At 36.2% G+C, this 15159-nt stretch overlaps 1 protein-coding gene across 4 annotated transcripts in view; it reads right to left on the reverse strand.

The window, feature by feature from the left end:
- Nucleotides 1-10508, reverse strand: part of LOC106883347 (cullin-2) — a 140746-nt gene extending 130238 nt beyond the window's left edge. For 2 of the 4 annotated variants that reach the window (XM_052970574.1, XM_052970573.1), the window contains exons 1-2: nucleotides 10376-10494; nucleotides 8587-8656 (exon numbers count right to left, since the gene is read on the reverse strand). The gene's annotated coding sequence lies outside the window, so the exon portion shown is untranslated. Of the gene's footprint in view, nucleotides 1-8586; nucleotides 8657-10375 lie in introns of all 4 variants that reach the window. The other 2 variants (XM_052970572.1, XM_052970571.1) reach the window with 2 other exon arrangements.
- Between the last annotated feature and the right edge of the window lie 4651 nt (nucleotides 10509-15159).

Raw genomic sequence — 15159 nt, forward strand, 5'->3', positions numbered from 1 at the left:
ATATAAAAGCATCAGGCAATATGATATGCTTGAGAAGAACTGTTGAGTTAAGTAAAATCAAAATCGTAGCCATGGCCAGTGCCGCTTGAATGGCTTCCATGCCGGTGGTACGTGAAATGCACCATCTGTACATGGTCAATGCCAGTGTTCCGTGTCTGGCTCCCTTGCTGGAGACATGTAAAACTTATCATCCGAATGTGCTCAATGCCAGTGCCCCTGATTGTCTCCCATGTCAGTGCCACGTAAAAAGTACCATCTGAACATGGTTGATGCCAGTGCCCCCAGATTGGCCCCTGTACTGGTGGCACATAAAAAGTACCCACTACACTCTCGGAGTGGCTGACATTAAGAAGGGCATCCAGCTGTAGAAACATTGCCAGATGAGATTGGAGCCCAGTGCAGCCCACTGACTTGCCAGACGTCAGTCAAACCATCCGACCCATGCCAGCATAGAAAGTAGTCATTAAATGATGATGATGATGATGATATATATATATATATATCGAGAGAGAGAACGAGCGAGCGAGTGGTACAATTCTTAGAAATGTTACCAATGTTACACTCTGAAGTCACTACGTGTTTCAGATCTTACAACACACACCATCTCACATCTTTTTAGCTAGAGCCATCAAGAAGCTTACTCTGCATCCATTATATTATTCCTGATGACTCTTTTACTCATGTAGGATTTCATTTGCCTTACTTAGTAGACTGTCTGTGAATTCTTGACAACCCACCTTCACTAGCAAATATTTTCTTCCACCAATTCCTGAAACAGTCCATCCCCAACCTCTGGTACTTCACTCTTTTCCTCTCTTGCATTTCTTCCATCACTCCGCCTAGGCTCCCCAGAAATCAAGACAATATCTGGTCTCAGGAAGAGCTAGGTAATATGTGAAGGGAATTTCAATTGTTTCTCAAGGTCTAGTCTTATCAGCAAGTAACCCACAGTAGAAAGCAAATTAACAGATATCTTCTTGGATCTTTACTTTGATCGCCCTTCTTCTTTAGTAAAGACTATCTCCCTGACTGTAGTATAAATATTTCTTCTGTTACTGATCCTTTTGCTGATTGTCTCAGTGATGGTATTGAGATTCTGGATGTCTCCAAGGATAGTGTTCCTCACACAATACCTTGAAGCAGCTGCCCTGCATTTATTCAAGGGATCCTGCCTTAGAATGTGTCATGCAAAACTTTGTACTATGCCCTATCTATGTAGGGCATAGTTCTATATCTTCTCCAACAAATCCAACCTATATAAATAGGTTGGATATGCTAGAGAAGATATAAAACCCTGAATCAAAAACTTTATCCTTTTGAATTCTATTTCCAGATGTTTTGTTGGATGACATTCTGTTCTATCACCTGCTCCCATTTCATCCAGAGACCCAGCTTATGCATTGTCACTGCTCTTTGCTTAGACACTTGCACCAGCTTCTGCCTTTCCTTCTAACTAGCTGTATCATATGTGGAACCTGTTGCACTCCTCCTGAGTTCAGCCCAGCCCTTAGTGAAACTCCCAAGAAGAGCCTTGTTTCCATTGCTCTACTGTCTGCAGAAAAACTTCAGTTGCCTTACACTTCCTCCATGCCCTCTGTACCAGAAACTTTGGTATCCTCTGAACTGGTGTCCTATAGGTGTCCCAGTGCTTGTGTCACCCTAAGCTTGTTACTGCTCCTGTACAGCCAATATTGCTAAAGCTATATAGCAAACTCAGTCATCTACAAAGATGGTAGCTCAAAATGGCTCCACACTACAGTGATGGGGACTTCATAAATAAGCAGAAACCAGAGGATTCTAGGGAGGATCCTTTGTTGATAGATTCAGATCTTGAATCTTCCTGAGAATTTAGACTTGTCTACAGCTCTCAACTAGCTCACTAGGTCAGCTCTGGTTACTTTGTTGGAGTATGTGTCCTTCAGACTGCTATTGAAAACCTTCCTGAGACTTTTCATTGATTTTTCTTCAACAAACATCATCTAATTTTCTCCCACTGGAATTTAGTAATTTTCCTTAGGACTTGAAACTCATTTGCATCCACACCACAAGCTTCTCTAATTCCTGGAGGATCTGGCTTCATATGCAGTTGTTGTCATTGTGAGGCCATTTATGAAGGCTCTACTGGATGGTTGCTCTATTTGCTAATGGAACCAGCACTCCTTCTTTGCTGTCTCTGCCAATGCAGAGGGACCCCACAATGGTACCCCCAGTGATAATCCCCACTTCCAACTGGTGCCAGTCAGATGTCAGCTAGCAAAAGGAAACCCTCAAACTGAACTAGTCAATGATAAATATTTTTTTGTCTACTGCTGTTTATGTCCAGTGCATTTTCCTCCAGTTTGTATGAACCATAGGTATTTGTCAGATCTAGCCATAGTACAGTCAGGTCCCCTCTTTTCTTTGTTGCCTTCTTCATAAGTAGGGCTACTACATTTGTGGGTTTAAAGCAACAAAGAACTCCTGGTATACCTTCTTTCTATACTAACATGTCAATGTAATCCTTACTTAGTAGAAAGATGAATACCAATACCAAAAAAAATATTGCTCTCCATGCCAAGCAAGGGAAAGACACAAAACTGGTTGATTTTTCTGGGCTCTCTCTCCTCTTGGATATATATACATATATATATATATATATATATATATATATATATATATTCCCTCAGCATACCTCTATGGCTAGACACTCTTCCTTCTCTTCTCAATCAAATTCAGGGCCCTCAAAACCAATGGGGTAGCTTTGAGCAGTTCTTTTAGACTTTATAAGATACACCATCTAAACCTGGTGCTGGGCTAGGTCTTACTATTTTTGTCACTTCCCTCAAGCAAAATTCCTTCAAATTGAATTCTGACATTGGCTTGCATAATGTTATCAGCACATTGCATGGATCAACCCAATGGTTGGCATTTTCTGATGATACTCTAATTACTCATAATATGTTCATTGATGATGTCTTTGGAACATGTGAAGCATCCAGACCTCTTCTGAATGAGCAGTTTTGTAAACATATTGAGGTTAGCCAGGAAAGTAGTTCTCTTCTTTGCAACCCCACCCCTCTCTATCTATCTATCTATTTCTTCCTCCCTCTCTGCTTTCTTTCATGATTGTCTACTCAGGTCAATTTCAGGAGCACCTTCCTAAGGGTTGCCCATGTATGTATGTATTGTTACAATACAAGGTTCAAATCATGTTTCATCACGTGATATATATCCAATATTCAGCAACAGTGGTTTGTCCAAGTAAGAATTGAACTAGTTTCAGTTCTGCTCTGTGTGTCAAGCAGTTTTCATAAAGAAACAAGGATAATTCGTTTATCAATTAGTTGTTTCTCTTGTAATCTGTAAACGTTTCAATTCTATGATGTAAGGGAGACAATCATTGGATTTATTGAGGTTATTTGCTCTTATATACCGTTACATGTACAGACAAATGGGGTAACTTTTTCTACTGTTACACAGGAGAAAAAGGAGTTTTTAGTACTGTGAGATGTTATAGTACGAAGAAGTGTCCTTGATGTTGTATTTGACTTCCATCAAATATTAAAATATAGTTCTTGGTTTCAGTGTGTAGGCATGATTCTTTTACTTTGTTCTTTAACTGTGAGTGTAGATTGTTATTATGCTTTTACTGTCGAGAGTACTACTATACGAGGTGCATTCCATAAGTTTTGAGATGTCTTTTAGTTTAGGAGTAGCAGTTATAACTGTTGTAGATTATTGTAAGTTTCGTATGTCATTACAGTACATCTAATAAGCTGACCTACCAATTTTTATTATTCTAGATTGAAGGAGACAGCTGTAACAATACTTTAAACACACCCTACTAATCACTGCTTGTCACAGCTGACTAGTTTGCAGAATGCAGTCAGGATGTGAAGATAATTTGGAAGCTTGCTATGCAATAGAGTTCTGTGTTAAATTTGGCAAAACACTACAGAAACTTATGAAACACTCCAGACTGCTTATAGATTTAACTTGTATGAGCTGAGCATCTGCTTTATGCTGGCACAAGAAACCAGACAAAGAAAGTCCACTGAGCAGCTCATGATGATCCTTTCTTACGAAAGCAAGGGCATTATCTACATCCACTGAGTTTCGTCTGGCCATATGGTTAACAAAGAGTACTTTGTGGAAGTTTTGAAGGAGTTGAAGAAGAGATTTCATCGCAAAAGGTCAGAGGTCTTCCACTCAGGTCAATAGCACCTACACTGGGACAATGTGCTACTCCACAATTCCATCTCGGTAACCAACTACTTGACAGAGATGGGCATCAGAACTGTCCCTCACCCTTCCTACAGTTCAGACCTTGCTCCCTGCGACTTTTGGTTGATCCCCAAGCTGAAGATGATGAAGGAGGCTATTACAAGGGTTCTGGACACCCTCACTTTGGAGAACTTTCATGGGGCCTTCACAAAGAGGTTGGAGCACTACAAGTGTATTGAAATCAGCGGATCCTATTTTGAAGGAGATTAGAGTTTTATTCTTTTATTTGTTTCAGTCATTTCACTCCTGCAATGTTGGAGCACCGCCTTAAAATCAATAAATGTTTCTCCTGAAAAACTATCAAAACTTGTAGGTCACTTTCATGTAATTTGTACTTTAAACATAGTCCTGTAACTATGCTGACTGGGAAAATACTTATCTATCAACTTCAAAAATTCTTATTCATGTTAGTCTTTACATTTAGAGAGAAGGGTGTGAGATGAACATATATTCTGATGTATATTCTTGGGTCAATGAGGTTGATAAGTTAGGTGTGTAACTAATCTGTGTATTGATGAATCCACTATTTGCTAAAGCATTATTGTAAGGTTCAGTTCAATCAAAGAACTTTTGACATTGGAGGTTTTTATTTGAATGTTTTTAACTAAGAGTTATATTTGAATGTTTTAGAAGTTTGCTATAGGGTTTGTCTGTGTAAATAAATCAAGGGTAATATCCAGAAAGTTAGCCTGTGAAAGGTACTAATCAGTTCTTTTTTCTAAACCTATCTCAGATACAGATATTGACATGGGTAGTTACAGCTAGACCATCATCCCAGTTTATACCAATGTTATGGTTACTAAATTTGAGAATGTTTACAACTGTACCTTCATTAGATTAGATAACATCAAAGGTTTTTTATTCATTACACAACAGTAGTAAAACTGACAACCATCTTAATACTTCGAACCTTTGTACTGTAATAATATATATATGCACTCAACAAACATATTGAGTTTTCTATTTATTCTATGCTATTACAATCTGCTGGTAATACTACAGTATTTTGAGCTCCTACATGACAGAATGTTTGCATAGACACAGCTATACAATAACTGAATGGCTGGTGAGACACCAAATGTACTAGGGCCTACTCCACAAAAAAAACCCTACAGCAAAAACACTTAGATTATTCAGTTAAGAATATCCCAAACCCATTAAATATCATTTGCTCTTAGGACAGTGGTTGGTAAGGTCAGAAAGATTAACCTTCGAGAGAATGGGACACACTGATTGGATATTTATAGATTTAAAGACAGATTGTTGTAGAAAGAAAAAACTTGAAAACTTAGGCAAATATCGAAGTGCTCTCTGAGGTGCACTGTTTGAGTATAATGGAAGGGATTTTGTCATGGCCTTGTTGGTTTGCAGTGATCAGAGTGTTTCTGTACTTAGTATACATGTGTACTTGATGAAGAAAGTTGCAGAATGAAGAAGTAAAATTTTGATAGAGTTGTACTTATATGTGTGCAATGTAAAGTTGTATATGCAGTGGGTAGTAAACATAGGAGTTGTCTTTGCAAGAATACTACCTACAGAGCAATAATTTTGAAGAGTGGTAGACAGGGGGAGTTAGAAGAGATCCTTTTGGCAAATGACAAGAATAAAGTGCAATTTTGAAGGCTTCAAAACTATGTAATGCATAAAGCCATTTAATGCTTCATAAATGGTTGTCTTGCATGAGTTCCAGTAGTAGGTAGAAGCTACTCAAAAAGTAAAGATGGGTGATTTTAGCAAAACTGCAGAATATTTGCTGAAATGTTAAAGGCTTTAGATAGAATTCCTATTAAACAAGATACTTACTTATTTAATCAAGTTTATGAAGAAAGGTATCTCCAATAATTGGTATCTACTGTTACAAATACAAAGATGCACTAATTGCAGTAACATTAAAGAATTCTTAAGTTAACAGTTCAAAGAATCGGTGCAAAGTTAATGCAAGATTGAGTTAGATTTGATCAGATATATTTCAGGTTCGTACCTGGACATGGAAATACATTTTAAGGTGTTTCTGGTGAGAAACACTTAAAGTGAAAAGTTCATCCATTACAAGCAATGATACCTAGCATCTGCTAACATGAAGAACAGTCCACTGTTCTACAATGCAACAGATACAAAGAAGGTAATCTGTGGATGAACAGCCAGTGAGAAAATTCAGCATTCAGTCAGAATTGATAATGAATCCAGTAATTTTACGAACAGGTTCATATGGATTGTTTTTTGTTTTTTTTTTATAATCCTTGACATCACATAGTACTTCAAGCTAGAAATACTAGGGAGCTTCTATGTAGGCAATAACTTAGCTCACATTATAGAATCTGTTTAAAAATTGTTGGAAAAGCTTGAAACTTGAAAGGATGTCTACTGGAGTTTCATTCATATGTCATCAGTTTGATATTAAATTGGCCTATTGCGGACTCTCAGATCTGACACATTATTGATTCTAGCATACCCTCAAGGTTTGCATATGAAAGACTGACACAAAAGCAGACCTTCAGCACAAGAGTGATTACTAGGAGAGCCAGCCTTGAAATGAAAGTAAATTACCTATGATGCAATTAGAGCTGGAGATGGACTTGGTGAGATTATGAAAACAAGAACAATAGAAAGGATAGTTAAAGCTTTGTTATTTCTTCAGGTACTAATGAGTTTTTCCTCTTGGTAGCAAGAGAGGAAGATATACAGCAACTGGAGAGAAATGATGTAGAAATAAGCCACACCCAAACAGTTGAAGGAATCTGGGGTAGAGGTAGACCCAGGAAGACATGGGATGAGGTGGTCAAGCATGACCTTTGAACGTTGGGCCTCATAGAGGCAATGACGAAAGACCGAGACCTCTGAAGATACACTGTCACTGCGAAGACCGGACAAATAAAGTGAGTTCATGGCTGTATCCTACACCAGTTTCGCATAACCAGCCTCAGCCCATTCAAAAGTACCTTGGATCATAGAACGACCTGCTGTGCTTACCTTGGATCATAGGGTGACCTGCTGTGCTTGAGGAGACCTACTGAGTCAAGTACATCAACATCAAAATAAAAATCAAATGGAAATTGTAGTTGTGATACCCGTGCCGGTGGCACGTAAAAAGCATCCACTATACTCACGGAGTGGTTGGCGTTAGGAAGGGCATCCAGCTGTAGAAACACTGCCAGATCAGACTGGATCCTGGTGCAGCCTCCTGGCTTCCCAGACCCCGGTCGAACCGTCCAACCCATGCTAGTATGAAAAACGGACGTTAAACGATGATGATGATGATAATCTACCATAAAGATTGAGTACAAATGAGTTGAGGAAGAAGCTAGGATATCAAAAACATTGATCAGTGTGCAGGAAAGACAGCTGTGAATATGTAATGTAGTTGGATGACACACACTAGCTGAAAAATTGTTATCAGTTGATGGTGAAGCACAACTGTAGTGAAAAAGTCCAAGAAAAATATGGGAAGAAATGATAAGGTGAAATTTGTGCCCTTTAATGAAATAAGGCATGACTGAGTAAATGATGACATGCTACATTGCAGACTTGTCCAACTAATGTTAACATGAGAAAACAGATGTTAAGATGCTGAGAGTAGTGAAACAATTGCAGAAAATAAATTTGATGGAGTATGACCTGTGAGAATGAAAAATTCTAAAGAATGTTCTGCTGGCCTTCAACAGAAAAATGGCCTTATAAAAGAATTATTCAAGGTATTTTTTCTTACAATCATACTTTTTTGTATTTTGATTTGAACAATGAAGAAAATTATCTGAAAAACAGTGCAATAACTGAGAAAATGGCTACAGCAAAACACAACTGAGATGAACTTTGTCATCGCTTCTGCTTCTAATACTGTTCCATCTATCTCATTGTACCACATTTCATACACGCTATTAGAAATACATATTTTATTTAAGCCTTCCTTCTCAAAAAATACATCCTTCTAAATTCTTTCCTGCAAGCATCAAGAACATTAGTCATACAAAATCTTACATTTCTCAGTTTAGGAGGGCATTAAAAGTGAAACTATCAGTCTAACAATTTAAAAACATAACGCTAGGTAACAAAAACATTTTAAAGCTGGATTTTGGCTGAATGTAAAGCAAAATACTACTAGTGACCCATCAGAAATAAATACAGTAAACAAAAAAGAAACCAAACCAGAATATGAGTCCAGAAAACAATTTGAAACACTTGGTACCTCAGCTTGGAGAGTTTCGGAGCTTTATCACTCAATCCGGTCAACTCTGACTAGCTTACAAGTAATATTTGTTCAAACCGGCGTACTGAGCATAATCAACATATATCTAAGTGAAAAATCCATGACAGTTTTTCTCTCACCTTTCTTACTGGAATAGCTGACATCTGTTCTAAAACTCCGCCGAAGAATTTTATATCGAAAATCTACTCCCTAAATAATAAATAAATCATAGAAATTAAAAACTTTATCGTAATAAGTTAAACATATTTTCCTAAAATGATAATGTTTTGTGTTGTCAGTTAAATATTACACACATATTATATTCATAGACGTTCTTTTCCCAAATATTCATATTCAACAAGAATTTTCTTCATTTAAATTCTAAATTATCATGTTTTAAAGCCATTACAGGAGAACATACGTGTACGAAAATAAATATCAATAACATATTGTACCCTTCTTCGCAAAAACTGGCCTATTACAAAATAATCTGAGGGAGCCCCAACGTGGTATTTCGATCTGCTAGAAACAGCCGCGAAATCCCCCTACAGTCTTAAAGCACATACACACATTGGATAATATAGTCGTGACTATAATGTCTACACTAAAAAAAAAATTATTAGATAATCACGATTGGAACGCCTTTGATCATAGGGTCTGCTGAATCAGGACGACAGGAATTTAATAGTGGAAACAAAAACGTGTTTCAAAGGGGGAAATCTAAATAGAATTGAGTCGAAGCAGAATTAGATGGAGAATGAAACAGTTTGACAGCGTTTGGGAGAATGTGTTGAAGATCGGCTTTTGAAAAGCAACAACTAGATTACAGATGATAAATAAGCGATGGTTGTAAGGATAGTTAGAATAATTGGTTATGGACACCGAAATGATATTTTTTATTAAGATAACTGTCTATCATTTTACCTTTAAGGAAATGGTAGCATAATTAAATTAAGGTGAAGCGATAGACAGGCTAAAACAATCTCTAAAAAATATTGTTCGCTATAAACAATTACAAAAAACAAATCTGTAGTTATCACTAAAATAGTTATTCGGAGTATCAATTTCACATCGGTAAAAAAAACTCAAACGGTGAAGAACTTAAAAGAACCATCTAAATAAAAGCACTTCTTAACATGAAATACATAAGTAAAAAGATTACGAAACAAATGCAAATAGTTGATAAACACATAAGATGAAGCTATATTAAAATATATTTACTTAGCAAAGAGATTTATGAATTTGTGTTGCAAGACACCTTATGTGAACTCGTGTGTTGAAACAGATATTGTTGTATTTACCTAAACAAAAGGACATATCTTAATAGGGGAAAAATTGAAGATGAAATGCTTGACAGTAATGTCTTTCACAAAAATAATGATCACCTTTAATCAATCAACTATATTCTGGTATAATCGAAATTGATTATAATACTGAAATCTAACGGGAAAGTCAAGATTCAATTAAAATTAGGATGGAATTAATCTTTGTAAACTGAGAATTAATTAACTATCGATTCTAGTAAACAGAGAAATGATCTATTACGAAAAACTTAAATTTAAATTTAATCATCGGATTAAAATAGTTATTTTACATATTCTCCGAAAACTGATAAAGAAGATGAATTGACAAATAGACCCTCATTTTGTGATCACGTGCTAAGTTTTCGGTATAGGCAACTTGGTCGGAGAGCCAGCATCAAAAACCCTAGATAGGTGTGGTTCTGGATAATAACTGTTGCAGATGTATTTAGAATGGATTCATAGTGATAACAGTACCCCAATGTCTTAGCAGGGCGGAAGCTGAATTGTAATACCCCCTCCCCATCCTCATGTCTTATACTACAAATAATCAATTACAATGAAACTATTTTCCTACTCCTCATGGCAGAGTACTTATACGATATAATCAATAAAAATATTTCCTCACCTGAGACTCTACTGAGGGTCGAAGGTGTGAGAGAAGCGATGTCGACAACTCGAAAGTTAAGGTAACGACGGTAAACCCGACCACTTACAGGCGTTCAACGCCATATTACTTAACGTTTGTGTCGGCGAGATGTAGTGAGATCTCGATTATCATCACCATGGAAGATTGGGAACGGTGCCACGCGATCTTTGTCAGCCACAACTACTGACACCCTATATAGGAGAAATCAAAATTAAAGAGATTTTAATATTTTGTTGTTTTTACAAATACTTTATAATGAAAACCATTAAAATTTTCGCGAAATTTTTTAAAGGGAAAATATCTGATGATTATTAGGCTGTAAAGATCGAAAGAAAAAATTACTTCAACAGAGATTTTTAAATGTTAATAAATTGAGATTTGATGTAACTATGGTAACCTTCGAATTATATTGGGGGATTCCTCTACGACAGGTTACAGGTAAGCCTATAATCATTAATACTTTATTCAAGTAGAAAATAGGAGCATGATTCTCCCCACTACATCAAGATAACTGAGTATTCAATATAATAATCTGTTTTAACCATGTCAACACAATTTCAGATTCAGGTAAGAGGTTAAAAAGATTTCAACTTGATACTCAGTTCTTTGATTTATCACCAGTTTTTAATAAGTTTCCAAAAAATTTAAGGATGAATTGATGCTGTTTTTAGAAAGTCAATCATTATGGGATTGTCTTTTTCCTAAATATCAGTTATATGTCTGATACATGGAAGAAATATGCCCAGTAAATGTAAGATATGAACATATAATAATAATCTTTTCTTATTTTGGCACAAGGCCAGCAAATTTGAGAGGTTGGGTAAGTCAATAACATTGATCCCCATGCTCAAATAGTACTTATTTTATTGAACCTGAAAGGATAAAAGGCAAAATCACTTTCAGCAACATTTAAACTCAGAATGTAAAGTCAGAAAAAATGCCACTAAGCATTTTGTATGTTGCAGTAATGATTCTGCCAACTCACCATCTTATGAACATATAATAATAAATTGGATACAGATGTGTAAGATAACATTCCCTGGATGAGCTCTAGATGCATTAACAGTAATTTGATCTGGAGTCATTAGATGTTTTGTATCTTTCAGCATCAGACACCCTCATCCAGGCAGCCCAGCCAAGGTTAATCAGATTGACACATGCACACTAATGAAAGTGTGATTCTGTGCTGTGGTATCATCAAAGAATATAAACATTGACTGAACAAACCTTTTGTTTGGAATATACCATGCCTCTGGTAGGCTGAGGATGACAATATTCAATGATGAACTGTATAGGTACTATGTGACAGTCAGGACATATATTCTTTCCATTATTCAGTCTATTTCTGTATGTCTTTAGATTCTGGTGATAAGTCCCATGTGAGTGAAATTTTATTGTCAGAAACTAAATCGAAGTTTGTTAAAAGGACTAGCCCTGTTCTTGAGTGAATACTTAACCTGTTACTAAGTTTAATATCACTTGGCCCTCTGTTGCAAGTATTCAGTCCAACTCTCCAAGGCTGAAGATAACTTCCTCTCTTCCACCAGCCAGTCTTCATTACTCTAAAAAGGGTCATGAGCACAGTTCATTCTAGAAGACTTCATAAAAAATAAGTTTGAGGTATTTTGTGAGAAAATGAAGGAACCTTGATCAGGTCAGTCTGAGCAAAGCTATAACATGGTGGGAGCTGTTCAGATAAGCAATTAGGTAATTTGTATGTGAACATCCTTTATTGTAGATCTAGCCTTCCAAAAGGTTAGGATATGAAGCACTTAAAATGGTTTTCATTTTCTGAAATAATTAAAAGTTTGTTGGGACAATATTCTCTACTAGAATGATCAACTATGTTATTGTTATCATTCTAGATTCTTGAAGATATGCTTCAGATGCATTAGCTACCACTGCACTGGATGACAGCCAAACTGGTTAACACAGATTCAAGAAATAATAGATTTCCTCCACAGCAGACTTGAACTTTCTGGAATTCAGAATTTCCATATTTTAGAGCTTCATTAGCATCAACCTTTCTTTTCTGATCAGGTTTTGTTCACTAGAAGCTTTAAAGCTTATTACTATTGCCATCCATAGCAATACACTATACTTCTTTCCATGGCACACCTGAAAAGGTTATTTTTGCGAAAGTTCTGATTTTCTCTGTATCTTCATCATCGTTGTCATTGTCATCATCATCATTTAATTTCCATTTTCGAAACCATCCAGCTTCTCATTGACTCTCATCAAAATCTACTCGAAAAAGTGAAAAAAAGAAAACTGAAATGGTATGGCCATATAATAAGATCCAATGACCTTGCAAAAAAACATTCAAGAAACTGTGGAGGGGGGCAGGAAGAAGAGATGATCAAAGAAAAAGATGGACAGATAGTATCAAGGAATGAACAGGCAAATTGTTTACAAGGCCCTGATCCCTAATTCTGTCATGACTGTCTCTACAACTCCATTAGAGTTGAGAGCCCAAAGCAAGATGTGTTATATCACAGCTAGCTTAGTGACAAACAGGTTCCCTTTACCTTTTGCATGGCTACTCCATACCTTCTCCACCCTGGCCTATCTGAGATTCTTACTGCATCTTACATAGTAGACCTACAGATTATTAATACACTCCTCACAAACATCTCCTGCACACTCATAATCATCATCATCATTGTTTTTACATCCATTTTTCCATGTTGGCCTGTGTTAGATGAAGCTTATTGAGACAAATTTCTATGGCTGGATGTTGTTACTGTTGCAACAAGAAAGTTGTGAACCATTTCTCAATTTTTTAAATAAGATTGTTTTTCATTTAAGTGGTCCTCACACATCCACCAAATTACAGAAAAGTTGTCTGCCAGAGAAAAACAATTTCACTGTCTTTTATTCTAACAATGCTAAAGATGACATGAAACTGACATTCATGCACACAAATTCTCTCTCTCTTTCTCTCTCCCTCCCTCCCCCCTCTCTCTCTTACACACATACACATGTTTATACATACATATATTAAGTATATAAATAGGTGCAGACTGTGTAGTTAAAAAGTTTGTTTCCAAACTATGTTGTTTCAGGTTCAATCTCACAGCAAGACACCTTGGGCAATTGTCTTCTACAAGAGCCTTGCGCTGCCCAAGGCCTTGCAAATGAATTTGGTAAACAAAAATTGTATGAAGCCTATTGTATATTCTTTTATTCCCTTGCTTCTTTCAATCAATTAGACTGTGGCCACTAAGTTACTGGGACATAAACACACCAGCATTGGTTGTCAAGCAGTGGTGGTGGGAAAACACAGACACTAAGGCCACACATACATACATGTATGCACACACACACACACATGTATATATACAAAGGGCTTCTTTTAGTTTCCTTTTACCAAATCCATTTGCAAAGCTTTGGTCAGTCCAAGGCTATAGTAGGAAGCATTTGCCCAAGGTGCCACACAGTGTGACTGAACCTGAATGTGTATATGTGTGTATGTGTTCACTTATTCACATACACACACACACACACACACACATATAGTATACTGTTCTTTTTCTTTTTCCTTTCATTTTCCAGTATTTTCACCCTTCCACATTTTACATCAACCTTCTCATCTTTTCTCCTATTTTAGCTTGTAGACACCAGATGTGTTATAAAATGCTGTCTGAGTCATTTTCATTGCATGAAATTATTAGTAACTCATAAAAATATATACTGTGTTCATTATATAAAGCAAATAAGTAACAAGGATATCCGGGTATCAATGAATTATGGCCATTTCAAGCAGCTCCATTTAATTGACCAATGCAAACATTACATCAGTTTGAAAGAAACCACTCTCCTCAGATGAAGACGACCATATAGATTTCCAATATAAAAGATAAACCATTTTTTAGCACAATTTACATCAGTACTAGAAACCAAAACACTTACATTGCTTCCCTTTGCTATGCTTGTGGTAGAATGAATTTAGGGAAAAATGTATTTCTAAAGCCTAGTATAATTTAGAGAGTAGCAGAGGAAAATAGTGGGGGTCAAGAAAAAGGAATGGTGAGATAGTTAATTTATCTTTATCTTTATTTATAAGATTTTATGCAGCATATAGCCTGGGATTTGACAGTTAAGTTCCAGTTGATTGTGATAAATTAATTAATGTTAGATACTCTCCCCGACCCTTATTTTACTGGAACCATATATCTAGCTTTATCAACACACACACACACATATATATATATATAAAATGTACACAGGTAATGGATATTTATACATTTTGTTCCAGTCAGCTTACATGTGTGTCTGATAAAATTTTGGAGAGACCTAGTTCCCAAGTGCAATAATCACATTAATCACTCCATAATGGATCAATTCAATAAAGTAGAGCACAGGCTTACTCCTTTAATTTCTTCAGAGCTACAGTATACTGGCTGCCAAGCACAAAGTTTGACCAAAAGGGTGGTGGTAGTAGTAACTAGGTAATCTATTTTAAGCATGTAATTGGCCAGTGCCAAACTGGCAACAAGGAAGGGGATCAACTATCATAGTAAGCATCAAAGTTCTGCATATCTGACCAGGAAAGAATGTAGAAATAAGAAAAGTTAAAGAGAATATTTGATTGTTAGATATTTTAAATAAAAAGGGATTTAAACGAACTATCTGATAATACCAACTTATTAAATACGCCAGAGTCACTACAGTATTGCACAAAGAAATGGCAGATGGGATTCTAGTTATAAATCTATTTTCAAAAGAAGGATTTTAAAATTTTATTAAATAAGTGATTACAT

The sequence above is a fragment of the Octopus bimaculoides genome, chromosome 9, assembly GCF_001194135.2.
Source record: "Octopus bimaculoides isolate UCB-OBI-ISO-001 chromosome 9, ASM119413v2, whole genome shotgun sequence".
Lineage (NCBI taxonomy): Eukaryota > Metazoa > Mollusca > Cephalopoda > Octopoda > Octopodidae > Octopus > Octopus bimaculoides.